Genomic DNA, 15,201 nt, shown 5'->3' with positions numbered 1-15,201 from the left:
TCTGAGACAGTCGAATGCTGGTTTCCCAGCAAAAAGTCTGGGGGCCCACTGGCTCCTCCTTGTTCAGATCAGCTGTCTCTGTGGGTTTCTGTAACCTGGTCTTGTTCAAACTCTCTGCATCTGGATTCCAGTTTGGCTCAGTGTTTAGTTGTGGGTGTCTGCTTCTGTGTCCATCAGCTACTAGATGATAGCTCTATAATGGTGGATAAGTTAGTCATCAATCTCATTATCAGGGAAGGGCATTTATGGAAGCCTTTCCACTGTTGCTAAAATTGTTAGTTGGTGTCAGTCTTGTGGGCCTCTGAACATTTTCTCTAGAGTCAGTTTTCTCTTCAAACCTATAATGGGGTTCCCTCTTTTATGGTCTCACGATCTCTCTCTCTCTCTCTCTCTCTCTCTCTCTCTCTCTCTCTCTCTCTCATTCTCTAGTCCATTCCTCCCCTGACTCAATATTCTTAGTCCCACATACTTTTCTCTTCTCCCCTTCTCTTTCTCCTAGCTCCCTCTCCACTTGCTGTCCCCCCTCCCACTCCCAATATGCTCAGGAGATCTTGTCCCTTACCCCTTCTGTGAGGGACCTTGTTTTAATCTCTTAGAGTCCTCCTTGTATCCTGGTTTATCTGGTGGTGTGAATTATAAGCTGGTGATCCTTTGTTCTGTCTAAAATCCATATATGTGTGAGTATATATCATGTTCCTCTTTTTGTGACTGGTTAACTCATGCAGGATGGTTTCTTCAAGTTCCATCCATTTGCCTGTGAATTTCAATATTCCATTGTTTTTTTCTGGAGATTCCATTCCATTGTGTAAATGTGCCACATCTTCTTTATCCATTCTTCAGTTAGGAGGCATCTAGTTTCTTGCTATTACATATAATGATGCTATGAACATAATTGAACAGATGTCTTTGTTGCATGGATGTGGATCATTTGGTTATATGCCTAAGAGAGGGATTGCCTGGTCCTGTGGTAGACTGATTCCCATTTTCCTGAGGAACTGCCATATTGATCTTCAACATAGCTGTGTAAGTTTGCACTCCCACCAGCAGTGGAAGAGTGTTCTTCTTTCTCCACATCCTCTCCAGCATAAGTTGTCATTGGTGTTTCTAATTTTAGCCATTCTGGCAGGAGTAAGATAGTATCTCAGAGTTGTTTTGATTTGCATTTCCTTGATAGCCAAGGATGTTGAGCACTTTCTTAAATGTCTTTCAGCCTTTTTTATTTCCTCTATTGAGAATTCTTTCTTCAGTTCTGTAGCCCATTTTTATTTATTTATTTTTTATTTTTTAATTTAATTTTATATAACAAAGTCCAATTAAATGAAAACAAACATTTATACACAATATTTGGGAATTTGGGCGTTGTTCTTTCCAAACTACTTCCTGCTGGTAAGGGGCACTGTCTTGGGGGATTCGAAGAAGATTCAGATATCCTAGCTGTAGTCTGTAGGGCTGTTTTGTCCAGCTGTTTTGAATGTAGGATCATCTTGTACTCTGTTTCAGGTGGTCTGGCGTGATCAAACCACATTAGTCTGGAAGGAATCCACATCTTTTCATTTTCTGTGGAAACAAAAATAGAAATCCTTTTCCCCAGTAACTTGTCCTTCAACTTAAATTTTGGAGTCAAAGCATTTTTTCTTTTTTAATTTAATTTATTATTTTACATGTCTCCTCTCACTCCCTCCCTCCCTCCCCCCACCCCTTCCTCCCTCCTTCCCTCCCTTTTACCCTCTCTGCCCTCTCACATGCACTCTAAACACCCTCCCCTCCCATCCCCACCACCCCAATTCCATATGTAGGGGAATGCCATCCAGTTGGGGTCATGTAGATCTGACAGGTCATGTGAAGTAGGAACTAGGGCTTCTCTCCTGTCTCTAGATTAAGGCAGTTATCCCTCGATGGGGGATATGTTTGCAAAGTCCTTTCTGTAGCCCATTTTTAATAGGGTTATTTGGTGTTTTGTTGACTAGTTTCTTGAGTTTTTTGTATACTTTGGAGATCAGCCCTCTGTCAGATGTAGGATAGGTGAAGATCTTTTCCTAGTCTGTGGGCTACCATTTTGTCTTGTCAACTGTGTCCTTTGTCTTACAGAAGCTTCTCAGTATGAGGAGGTCCCATTAATTAATTGTCAATCTCAGTATCTATGCTACTGGAGTTATGTTCAGGAAGCAATCTCCTGTACAAATTTGTTCAAGTGTACCTCCCACTTTCTCTTCTAAGATGTTCAGTGTGGCTGGATTTGTGTTGAGGTCTTTGATCCATTTGGAGTTGAGTTTTGTACATGGCAATAGACATGGGTCTATCTGCAGTCTTCTACACACCATCATCCAGTTGTGCCAGCACCATTTCTTGTAGATGCTTTCCTCCTTCCATTATATACTTTTAGCTATTTTGTCAAAAATCAGGTGTTGGTAGATGTGTGGAATAATATCAGGATTTTTGATTCTATTCCATTGGTCATCTATGTTTCTGTTTTTTGTGCCAATACCAACCTGTTTTCAAGACTATAGCTCTAAAGTAGAGCTTGAAGTTGGGGATGATGATGCCTCCTGAAGTTCCTTTATTGTACAGGGTTGTTTTGGCTATCCTGGGTCTTTTTTTCCCCCATATAAAGTTGATTATTATCCTTTCAAGGTAAGTGAAGAATTGTGCTGGGATTTTCATGAGGATTGTATTGAATATGTAGATTGCTTTTGGCAAGATTGCCACTTTTACTTTGTTTATCCTATCTATCCAGGAGCATGGGAGATCTTTCCATTTTCTGGTATCTTCTTTAAATTCTTTCTTTAAAGCTACAAATTTCTTGCTATATAGGTCTTCCACTTGTTTGGTAAGTGTTATGCTAAGAAACTTTATGTTGTTTGTGGCTATTGTAAAGAGTAATGTTTTTTCTGATTTTTTTCTCAGCCCCTTTGTTGTCTGTATATACTAGGGATACTGATTAGTTTACTGAAAGTGTTTATGAGCTATAGGAGTTCCCTGGTAGAGTTTTTTGGGTTGCTTATGTATACTATCATATTATCTGCAAATAATGAAAGTTTGACTTCTTCCTTTCCTATTTGTATCCCCTTGATCTCCTTTTGTTATCTTATGGTTTCAGCTACTACTTCAAGTACGATATTGAAGAGATATGGAGAGAGTTGGCTACCTTGTCTTGTTCCTGCTTTTAGAGGAATCGCCTTAAGCTTCTCTCTTTCAGTTTGATGTTGGCTGTTGGTTTGCTGCATATTGCTTTTATTATGTTTAGGTATGTTCCTGTTATCCCTGATCTCTCCAAGACTTTTATCATGAAAGGGTGTTGAATTTTGTCAAAGGCTTTTTCAGCTTCTAGTGAGATGATCTTGTGGATTTTTTTTGTCATTTTGTTAATATGGTGAATCACATTGATAGATTTTCTTATGTTGAACCATCCCTGCAATCCAGGGATGAAGCCTACTTGGTCGTGGTTGTTTATTTCTCTGATGTATTCTTGGATTCAATTTGCCAGTGTTTTACTGAGTATTTTTGTATCAATGTTCATGAGAGATATTGGTCTGTTGTTTTTTTTTTTTTCTTAGTTGTGTCTTCATGTGGCTTGGGTACCAACGTAATTGTGGCCTTGTTAAAAGAGTTTGGTAATGAAACTTCTGCTTCTATTGTGTGGAACAATTTGAGGAGTATTGGTGTTAGCTCTTTGAATTTCTGGTAGAATTCTGCAGGAAGCCATCTGGCCCTGGCCTTTTTTGGTTGGGAGGCTTTTGATGACTACTTCTATTTCATTAGGGGTTATAGGTCTATTTCAGTTGCTTATCTCTTCTTGATTTAATTTTGGTAAGTGATAGTTATCCAGAAATTTGTCCTTTTCCTTTGAATTTTCAAATTTTGTGGAGTGCAGGTTTTCAAAGTATAACCTGAAAATTGTCTGGATTTTCTCAGTGTCTGTTGTTATATCACCCTTTTCATTTCTGATTTTGTTAATTTGCATGTTCTCTCTGCTTTTTGGTTAATTTGGATAAAGGTTTGTCTCTTTTATTGATTTTTTTGAAAATCCAACTCTTTGTTGCATTGATTTTTTTGTATTGTTTTCCTGGTTTCTACTTTATTCCTTTCAGCCCTTAAATAGATTATTTCCTGATGTCTACTCCTCCAGGATAAGTTTTCTTCTTTTTGTTCTAAAGCTTTCAGTTGTGCTATTAATTCTCTAATGTGACTATCCTCTGTTTTCTTCATATGGGCATTTAGTGCAATGAACTTTCCTCATAGCACTGCTTTCAAAGTGTCCCATAAGAGCGTGTCTTTTGTGTCTTCATTCTCATCGAATTCTAAGAAGTCTTTAATTTCTTTCTTCCTTCTTCTTTGACCCAGGTATGGTGCAATTGCACATTGTTCAGTTTCCATGAGTTGGTAGGGTTTTTGTGATTTGTGTTGTTGTTGAACTCCAACTTTAAAGCATGGTGGTCTGATAAGATACAGGGGACTACTCCAATTTTTTGTTATCTGTTGAGGTTTGTTATGGTGCCTAGTAGGTGGTCAATTTTCAAGAAGATTCTATTTGGAGGTGAGAAGAAGGTATATTCTTTTGTGTTTGGATGGAATGTTCTATAAATATCTGTTAAACCCAATTGGGACATCACTTCTGTTAGTTCTTTAATTTATTTGTTAAGTTTCTGTCTGGTGGTCCTGTCTAGTTGTCAGAGTAGAATGTTGAAGACTCCCACTACCAGTGTGTGATGTTTTATATGAGCTTTGAGTTTTAGTAGCATTTCTTTTACGAGTATGGGTGTCTTTCTATTTGGGGCATAGATGTTCAGAATTGAGACTTTATCTTGATGGGTTTCTCCTGTGATGTATACGAAATCACCTTCCACCTTCTTTAACTCTTTTGATTGATTTTGGTTTGAAGTCTAACTTGTTAGATATTAGGATAGCCATGCCTGTTTGCTTCTTGGGTCCATTTGACTGGGATATCTTTTCCCAACCCTTTACCCTGAGGTAATGTCTGTCTTTGAAGCTTAGATGTGTTTCTTGTATGCAGCAGAAGGATGGATTCTGTCTTCCTAACGATTCTGTTAGCCTGTGTCTTTTTATAGGCGAGTTAAGACTATTAGTTTTGAAGGAAATTAAGGGCCATTGATTGTTAATTCTTGTTTGTTTTAGATTTGTTTTTGGCAGTGGTATTGTGAATAATATTTGCCCTGATTTTTCCTTTGGGTTCTGATAAAGTGGGATTATCTATTACCCCTGTCTTTGTGAGCATAGTTAACTTCCTTGGGTTGGAGTTGTCCTTCCAGAACTTTCTGTAGGGCTGTATTTGTAGATACGTATTATGAGAATCTGGCTTTGCCATTAAATATTAATCAATAGTGATTGAGAGTTTTGCTGGGCATAGTAGCATCTGTGGACTCTTATTAGTTGTAGAACATCTATCCAGGACCTTCTAGCCTTGAGAGTTTCCATGGAGAAGTCAAGTTTAATTTTGATAAGTCTGCCTTTATATGTTACCTGTCCTTTTTCCTTCGCTGCTCTTAGTATTCTTTCTTTATTCTGTATGCTAGGTGTTTTGATTATTATGTGTTGAGGGCTCTTTTTTCTTTGGTCCAGTTTATTTGATGTTTGGTATGCTTCTTGTATTTTCATAGGCTTGTACTTCTTCAGATTGGGATAGTTTTCTTTAATGATTTTGTTGAATGTGTTTTCTGCACTTTTTACCTGGGCTTCTTTGCCTTCCTCTATGCCTATTATTCTTAGGTTTGGCCTTTTCATGATATCCCACATATTCTGTATGTTTTGTGTTAAGAATTTGTTGGATGTAAGATTATTTTGATCAATGGATCTATTTCCTCTATTTTGTCTTCAGCACCTGGGATTCTCTCTTATATCTGTTGTATTCTGTTGGTTATGCTTGCTTCTGTAATTCCTGATTATTTGCCCAGTTTTTTTATTTCCAGCATTCCCTCAGTTTGTGTTTTCTTTATTGTCTCTGTTTCAGTTTTCAAGTCTTTAATTGTTTCCTTCATCTGTTTGGCCATTTTTTTTCTTGGCTTTCCTTACTTTCTTTAAGAGAGTTGTTCATTTCTTCCAACTTTTTGTTTTTTTTTCCCTCCATTTCTTTAAGGTATTTTCTCATATTGTCTTTGAGGGCCTCTATCATTTTTATAAAGTTATTTTAAGTTATTCTTTTCTGCTTCATTTGCTTTGCTGTGTTCAGGTCTAGTTGGTCTAGCCTTCCTAGATTCTGGTGGTGTCATGTTCATCTTTCTATTTTTGAGCGTTTTCTTGTATTGTTGTCTTCCCATTGCTTCTTCCATTGGGTGCAGGTGGAATCTCTCTCTCTCTCTCTCTCTCTCTCTCTATTATACTCTCCCAGTGGGTTTAGGTGGGTCAGGAGTTTGATGTCTGTAACTATGGGTGGTTCATGCTCTCTATGAGGTCTCTCCTCCAGCAGAGGCCCAGTGATGGGAGTCAATGATCCAGTTCACTGTTTCCTACAAGCTCATGAAGTTCAGGATTAGAGGACCTGGAAAGCATCTTCCCCAATCTTTTTTTATTTTTTTTTAGTAGGGTCATACCTTGTACCCTGGAACTTGCTATGTGCATCAGGCTGACCTGGAACTTACAATTCACAGAAATCTGCTTGTTTCTACCTCCTGAGTGCTGGGATTAAAGGCATGACCCTCCATTCCCTGCTCCTTTTATTAAGTTTTAAAAAAATTTTTAGTGTAGATTTTACTTAAAATAGTATGCTTTTATTTTTATTCCTCTTCTTTACAATAGCTTCATCTATGCATTTACAGGTTCATGATTACCCATTATTTCTTTCATTTTTACTTCTTGTTACTCATATTTTTCCTTTCACCTTTTTCTTTCCATGAGCAGTGTACTTTGCCTTGTATGGTTTTTTTTCCCTACCTTTTTGGTCTTCTTTTATTATAACCTCTAATTTTAATTGCATATCTTGTTGTACATTGTTTTCTCTTTTTCCCCATTGGTGGTGTAGATGCTATCTTTAATTGGTTTTTATTGCATTCTAATATCTGGTTTTGGTCTTTTTGTTTCCACTTAAGTTTGTTTTCTCCCTTCTGAGCAGTGTTGGGTGCTGAGCCCTTAGTAGAAAACTTCTCACTAAGATAGCTTCCATGTAAAACAAGAGAAGTTATCTCTTCAAACACATGGACAGATCACAACATAGAAAATCAAGTAGTATGACAAAGCGATGTAACAAGAGTTCTCTAAAAGTTCATTGCTTGAACTCAGAGTCATTGAAATGGTTAGAATGCCAAAGAATCTGGAAATCTACATTTTATGATGATTGGTCATCTTAAAGAGGGGCAGATAAATTGATAATAAAATAAAAAAGTTAATGAAAGTCTTGGTTGAGAAAGTCAACAGCTTTGACAAATTTAACAACAACAACAACACACACACACACACACACACATATATATGTATGTATATATATATATATATATATATATATATATATATATATATATTATAGCTAACCAAACCAAAACCTCTAAGAAGAAGTATAACTCTTAGAAAAGAGAATTCAGTAAATCAAGACTTAAAAATAGATTAGACCCAGTGAAGAAAAGATGGTAGGAACTGAAAAGAATGACTAAAACAGACTAGACCAAGTGGAAGATAGGACTGCAGGAACTGCAGACAGTTAAAGAATCAGTGAGATTAGAGAACTGTCAAGAAGGAGCAAAAAGCGATCACAATATCCAACACCCAAGTGTTCTGGAACACAGCCAAGAGAAGAAACTTGAGTATGTGGTGTAAAAGAGGAAGCCAAGATATAGACCACAGGCTCAGAAATTCCATTTAATGCACCACAGCAGAAAGTTCCCCAACTCTAGGGGAAGAAATGGACATTCATGTATTGGCAGCTTTTAGAAGGCCAAGTAGATGTGACCAGATATGGCCTCTCCATGCCATATTATCAAAACGCCTTGAGTGCAGAACGAAGAGCGAACATTGAAAGCCATAACTGAGAGGCACCAAGTTACATACTAAGATAAGATTAAAAAAAAAAGTGGGCTAAATAAAAGACGAGAAAAGGAAAAGAATGCAGGGAGGAAAAAAAGAGCCAAAACATAAAATCTAATTATAAAAAAACATAAAATCTAATTATAAAATAAGGAAAGGTACATAAAATATTAAGTAAAGAAGGGTTGGTCTGGTGGCTGAGTGGTTAAAAGCATTTGCTGCTATTCCACAGGGCCCACTTGGGGGGCTCACAACTACCTACAACTCCAGTGCCAAAGGATATTGTGCCCTCTTCTGGCCTGGGTAAGAACCTATACCCCATCCCCCCCCCCCCACTTACACACAATTCAAAATAGAAATAAATCTTGGGGCTGAGAGAGGCTTTGTGGTTAAGAGTTTGCACTGCTCTTGCAGAAGACCCACATTCTGTTTCAAGCACCCACCTTAGGTTGTAACCTTCACTGCAGTAGTTCTGATACCTCTGCTTTCCTAAGACACCTACAGTCTGTACACACACACACACACACACACACACACACACACACACACACACACACACACACACAGAGAGAGAGAGAGAGAGAGAGAGAGAGAGAGAGAGAGAGAGAATACAATCTTTTAGACATTAAAAATACATATTTTACAAAATTCTGGAAATAAAAGGGATAGGGCTGGAGGTACAGCTTAATGGGTAAATATGTTTGCCATCAATCCAGATTATCTGAGTTCTACCTGAAGATCCTACATGACAGAAGAAGAAAACTGTTATGCTTTGACCTCCACATGTGCTATGGCATGTGAGTGTGCACACACACAGGACACAAAAGAAATAAGTAAATATTGAGGAACACCAAGAATATTAAAGCAGAATATTATCAGCAGTCTCAGCTGAGATAATAAAGCACAGAAACCCCAAAGCTGCCCAGGCCTAAGATTGAGCTGCATGCCAGAGTCACTGCAGCAAAAACATCACGGTACTGACAGAAAACAGGCATATGCACTGTGGACTAGAACAGAGAGCACTAATCCTACACAGTCACAACTCTCTATTTCTTCACAAAGGTGCCAAAAAAAAAAATGTATGCTGGGGAGAAGACAGCATCTTTAATAAGTAAAAGGTGTTGGAAGGGCTGGTTCCCACATATAGAATAGCTCCTGTCTCTCACATTGTACAAGAACTGACTCAAAATGGTTCAAAAAATCCTCCAGACCTGCAACTTTGAAACTGCCATAGGGAAACATAAGGGAAATACTTCAAGGCATATGCACAATCAACAGCTTTCTGAATAGGTTTCCAACATTTCAGGGAACAATGGCAGGATTGTTAAATGAAACTGCATCGAGTTAAAAAGTGTCTGCTGCAAAGGGAATAACAGCCAGAGTGAGGAGAGAGTTTAAAGACAGGAGAAAACCTTGCCAGACACATATCTAATACTGGGTTTACATCAAGAATACATATAAATTATGTTGGTTATAAGAAGTAGTTGAAACTGGAGGTCATCATGTTAAGTGAAATAAGCCAGACTGAGACATATAATACTGTTTCTCTCACAGGCAAAGGCCATATTTACTATTTTGATTTTGATTTTGATTTATGTGTCTTGTGATGTGATGTGATGTGATGTGATGTGTGTGTGTGTGTGTGTGTGTGTGTAGACCAGAAAAATGGTTCAGATTCTTTGTAGCTTGATCGTGCAAAAGTGTCTTAACCACTGAGTCATCTCCCAGACCCCCCAGATTCTAGATTTTAAAAAAGGACAGGGAGAGATTCAAGAGTATAAAGCACTTGGCTATCATGCACAAAGTTCTGGGTTCACTCTCCAGAACTGTGAACAAGATGGAGGTACACTGTCAGAAGTTGAACTGCTGAAAGAAAGAATTTTAGGGTCCCCAGCCTTGAATGGGAGATAGCGGATGTCAGAAGAAAGTTCTTTAGTAGTAGAGAAGGGTTGAAAGATGATAGCACTCTCTTAAAGCCTGTGACACACTGGACAGTGAGCTGTTTAACAATGCTGGACACAGTGCAGCTGCAAGCTGTAAGATGACTCTGCAAGTTCACAAGCAGACTTTCTGGCTAACCTGCTCCTCTGCCTTTGGTTTCAAGGAAAGTATTTGCACAGTGTGCACATTGCTGGCATGATTCATTGTTCCTTTCCTCAATTCCATTTGATGTTAAATTAATAATTATAATGTAGGGTAAAATGGCTAACCAATGAAACCCACCCTGTCACTGAAACAACCAGAGTCAGTGAAAGAAATCCACTTTGTCCCTGAAGCCAGAGCCAGTGAAACACACCCTGACCCCAAAAACAGGGCCAAAGAAACACACCATGGCCCTGAGACCAGAACCAAAGAAACACACTCAGCATGAAACCACTGAGTAGGAAAACCAGCCAAGCCCTGAACCTGAAATTTAGTCAATCTCAAGCTCAGGTGACTGAAATCTGACCAATTCCAACTCTGAAAGTCTTCTCCCTGGAAAGAATCTGCCCCTAAGAAGCCATATATAATCTCCGTGCCTGTTCAGTTGGCAGCTGCCCTTTTCCACCCTAGCAGAGGCAGCCACACACCTGGTTTCTTCCCTCCCAAATAAAACTCTTGGAAGAGTTTTGGGTGAGACCTTCTTTCTCTGGAGCAGAGCATAAACTCTGCTGGGAAACTCTCTTAGCAGAGTAGAGCAGAACTTATCTGTAACATACATGGTCCCCCACAGAAGGGGAAATGGACAAGATCTCCTGGGAAAATTGGGAGGGGGAGGGAGTTAAGAGAAAGAGAAGGGGAGAAGAGGAGGGGAGAGGAGAATATGAAGGAGCAGGAATATTGAGTTGGGGGAAGAATAGAGGAGAACAAGAAAAGAGTTACCATAATATAGGGAGCCATTATGGGTTTAAAGAGAAATCTGGCACTAGGGAAATGTCCAAAGAACTACAAGGATGACCCCAACTGACAATCTAAGCAAATGCCCTTCCCTGATAATGAGATTGATGACTACCTATATGCCATCCTAGAGCCTTCATTCAGTAGCTAAGGGAAGCAGCAGAAGCAGACACCCACAGCTAACCATTGAGCCAAACTCCTGGAATCCATTTGCAGAGAGGGAGGAATGATGAGCCAAGGGGTCAAGACCAGGCTAGAGAAATCCACAGAGACAGCTGACCTGAACAAGGGGGAACTCATGGACTCCAGACTGATAGCTGGGAAACCAGCATAGGACTGACCCAGACCCCCTGAATGTATGTCTCAATTAGGAGGCCTGGGCAGTCTATGGAACCTCTGGCAACAGAACCAGGATGTATCCCTAGTGCACAAATGGACTCCAGGAACCCATTTCCCATCGAGGGACACTCCCTTAAGCTAAAGACACGGGGGAGGGCCTAGACCCTACCCCAAATAACTTGACAGATTTTGGTGATCCCTCATGGAAGGCCTCTCCATCCCTGGCGGAGTGAATGGGGAATGCAATGGTGGGGGGCATCTGTAGGGAAATGGGAGGGAGAGGGACAGATATGTAAAATAAAAAGGTATTAAATAAAAAATTAATTAAAAAAAGAAAAAAGAGGCAAGATCTACCTACTTCTATTCTCTCCATCATTTCTCTGAGGAGGCGGCCCTCTCTGTATCTCTGTCTCTGACCCTTTTTCTCCTTCTTCTCTCTTCCCTTCCTTTACTCCCTTACCTTACCCCAGTAAAGCTTTCCAAGTAAACTCTGTCTGCCTGGTGTGTTTGTCGTGACAGCTGCCAAGGTCTTTCTCATCCTCACGCCCTATTCTTGTATACAGCAATAACACGTGTTCACAAACTTTCCACCCATTCTAGTGACCTACCACAGAATGTCCCTACTTCATCTCTGACTTGTCATTGATTCATGCCCTTCCCTTACTGGGGAAGCTTAGTTATTTATTATCATTTGCTTACTAACTATCCATTGTTTATAATAGCAGTCCTTGTCCATGCAAAAATTTAAACTTCAAATGGTTCCCCACACATTTGAATTGTGAAAGTGGGAGACAGCAAAACTAAATGGCCTTTCACCCTAGATTTCATGCTGGACTTGGCTTTGCTCCCATGGGGCTGATACCTCTGTGTTTCTTATAAACAAAATTCAATCTAATTTACTGACAAAGTGTGCTCCTGTTAGCTCACTCAGTAATTTTAGAAATCTACCTGCCTTTCTCCAGAAGAATGGAAGCAATTTCCCAAAATGACCAAGAAACAATACCAGCCAGGACTGGAAACCTCCATTTCTACCTTCACTTCCTGGCTACATGCTGAGACTATGAGTAGATAAACACATCCTCCACCATACAGGGCAGTGTCAGCATGTGTATTTCTCAAGGAATAAAACAGCCCCCAGTCCTGGTTTTTACTCACAGGCATGTAAGCTCATTACTGAAGTTCAAAGATAATCTTTTCAACACTGTTTTCTCTAACTATAGTCCTTGGTACTTGGTGTACAATGGAACAAATTAGTCAGCACATTTTCTGGCATTGATTGTATTCTATTGATTACTTTTCCATAGCTAACCTACCATTTTCAGCCGGATTGTCTAGCACTGGTAGTCTATGTGAGATCTTTGATTTTTCCCTCATGGCTTCTTTGCCAGCTACCAGGCTTGAAGGCTCATCCTTTCCTTAGCAGTGTGTGAGACAAGAATTTGGCCTTGATTTTCTCATTTTTGGACAAGTGTTTTGCTACCTCCAGTTCATGTTTTTTGTTTTTTTTTTTTTTTAAATCTCTGTTAATAACAATTCCAAAGCTCAATGAATGGAAAGCCATCTAACCAAATACTAAGTATAGGATTTCTTCAACAATGCATACTGGTGCATACTGGTGAAAAGTTACATAAGATAGCAGGTGTGTATGCCTCCCCAAGTGTCTGTGTCTAACATGAATTATCAGGTATGTATGTCACCCCAAGTGTCTGTGTCTAACATGAGATAGCAGGTATATATGTTACCCAAAGTGTCAATATCCATTGTTCCTGTGAGGAGGGAATGCATGATGGACATTTGAGCTTTCCATCCTTAAAAAGGTGTTGCTACCTATGATCAAAGTGGTATCCTTTTGGAATTCTATTCCTGCTGGAGAGATTGATTGATATGATAACATATATCCTTCAGTGTTGGTCTTTTGCAATGAAAGGCATACTTTATTAGGAAGGTTATTGAAGAAAAGCCTTATTATTAAGTCATCATATATTATTGCATCACTCTCTAAGCATCACTCTCTAAAATTTACTGAGACTTAAAATGTCTTTGGACAATGAAAAGGCCATTCAAACTGTAAGGTAGTTAAGACATGTGCTTCTGTCCTTAAGAAATTCTGAGTACTTTTGGAAATACTTGATTTTGAAAGAAAATGGCAATGATTTCAGAGGAGAAGAATGTGACACTGAGAACAGATGTGATTTATGATTTACGAGTTAACTAGGGACAGGGCTAGAACTAGAACTTGGCTCTTCATATTCTGAGTTCAATGAACTTTTTATTGCCCAAATTGTCTTCCTGGTGTGCAAACATTTAAAGTCAATTCACCCCAAGAGAAGTGTTTCATCAATTTCCACCTTGTTAAAAATACAATTAAGACATACAAAGAGCACTAAGAATGATATATTGATTTTCTAGAAACCACATGTCTTAAGAAACAAATTATTATATTACCCACTACCTAGCTTAAGAAGTGGGCTGGAGGGATGGCTCAGTAGTGAAGAAGGCATACTGCTCTTGCAGAGGACCTGAGTTTGGGTTCCACTACCCATGTCAGACATTTCACAACTGCCTGTAATTCTAGGTCCAGGGATGGAGCTCATCGCTTTGACCTCTGTATCTCCACTCACAGACACACATGAATGTATTAAAATAATGAAAATAAATTTTGAAAAACTGAAGAAGTAAGACATAGATGCTGTGGTGATTTGAAGGAAAATGGCCTCAAAGAGAGCAGTACTGTTAGGAGGTGTGGCTTTGTTGAGGTGGGTATGGCCTTGTTTGAGGAAGTGTGTCACTGAGGAGACAGGCTTTGAGGTCTCATATATACTCAAGCCATACCCAGTGTCTGAGACCACTTCACATTGCTTGAATAAAATTTAGAACTCCCAGCTGTCTCTCCAGTACCATGTCTGCCTGCACCCTGCCTGTCCCACCATGATGATAATGGACTGAATCTCTGAACTGTAAGCCGCCACCTCAATTAAATGTTTTCCTTTATAAGAGTTGCTGTGGTCCTGGTGTCTCTTCACGGCAATATAAATCCTAACAAAGATGGGCATTTAAAGCTCTTTCTGTATGCCTTTTGGGAGACCCTCCTGAGAGAGCCATTATCTTGCATTTGTTATTATTAATTTGGTGACTATCTTAACGTTTGTTACACATATATGTACATAAATGACATGGTATTCTTTGGCCTTTTAAAGCTTTATAAATGATATTACACTATATCTTATCCTGTACCTTTTTCCACTTCACCTTTTTTGAGATTTATGTATATTAATACATACATTCTAGCTCAATTTGGTTGCCCTTCCTTTATTATAAGACTATGCAACTACACATTTCTCTATTCTTATATTTATTCTTCACAGATACACAGATTGGGTCCAAGTTTTTGTCATTTCAAGAACATTTGCATTCTGTCACCTCAGGCATATTCAGGATGAATGTTGGTCAAACTGACATGCCATATAGTATGCACACCCTATAATGTGCAGGGTATTAGCATCCGTTCTATTCTCCTTGGATTTCCTGGGCTTAGCCTTGTAAATCTACTTCTTTACTGCACAAATTTCTGGCTTTTCATTTGAGTACAAGCTTGAGATATAATAACAGAAGAACATGTATCTGCTTCCTGAACTTAGAAGGCACAGGCTTAGTTTGTTTATAGCTAGCTTGTTTGAAGCTACAAAGAGGTGGGAGTGTTTATATTGAGCTCATTAATTTTTAGGGTTTGTAATGAAGTTCAAAGGGAGAATCAACAGGTGTATTTTCCTGTTGACCTAGAAGGGGAAAGAAAACTCTCTCACTAATGCAGATGGAATAGACTTCCTATAGTTACAGTAAAGGAATGTGAATTGTGATAGAAGTTGGTGAGTAGTACACACATCTTTCCAAATCACTTTCCATATGGTAGTATATTCACTTAATGTCTTCCATTAGATCAATAGCAAATTGACTTCTTTGTGCTTGTGGGATTAAGATTTTTGTGTCCAAGTGTTGCTCTAGATTCCTACAGGCAGC

This window comes from Phodopus roborovskii, unplaced genomic scaffold (genome assembly GCF_943737965.1).
Source record: "Phodopus roborovskii unplaced genomic scaffold, PHOROB, whole genome shotgun sequence".
In the NCBI taxonomy this organism is placed as follows: Eukaryota; Metazoa; Chordata; class Mammalia; order Rodentia; family Cricetidae; genus Phodopus; species Phodopus roborovskii.
The sequence above is the reverse complement of the archived record's forward strand: the minus strand, read 5'-3'. Positions refer to the sequence as shown.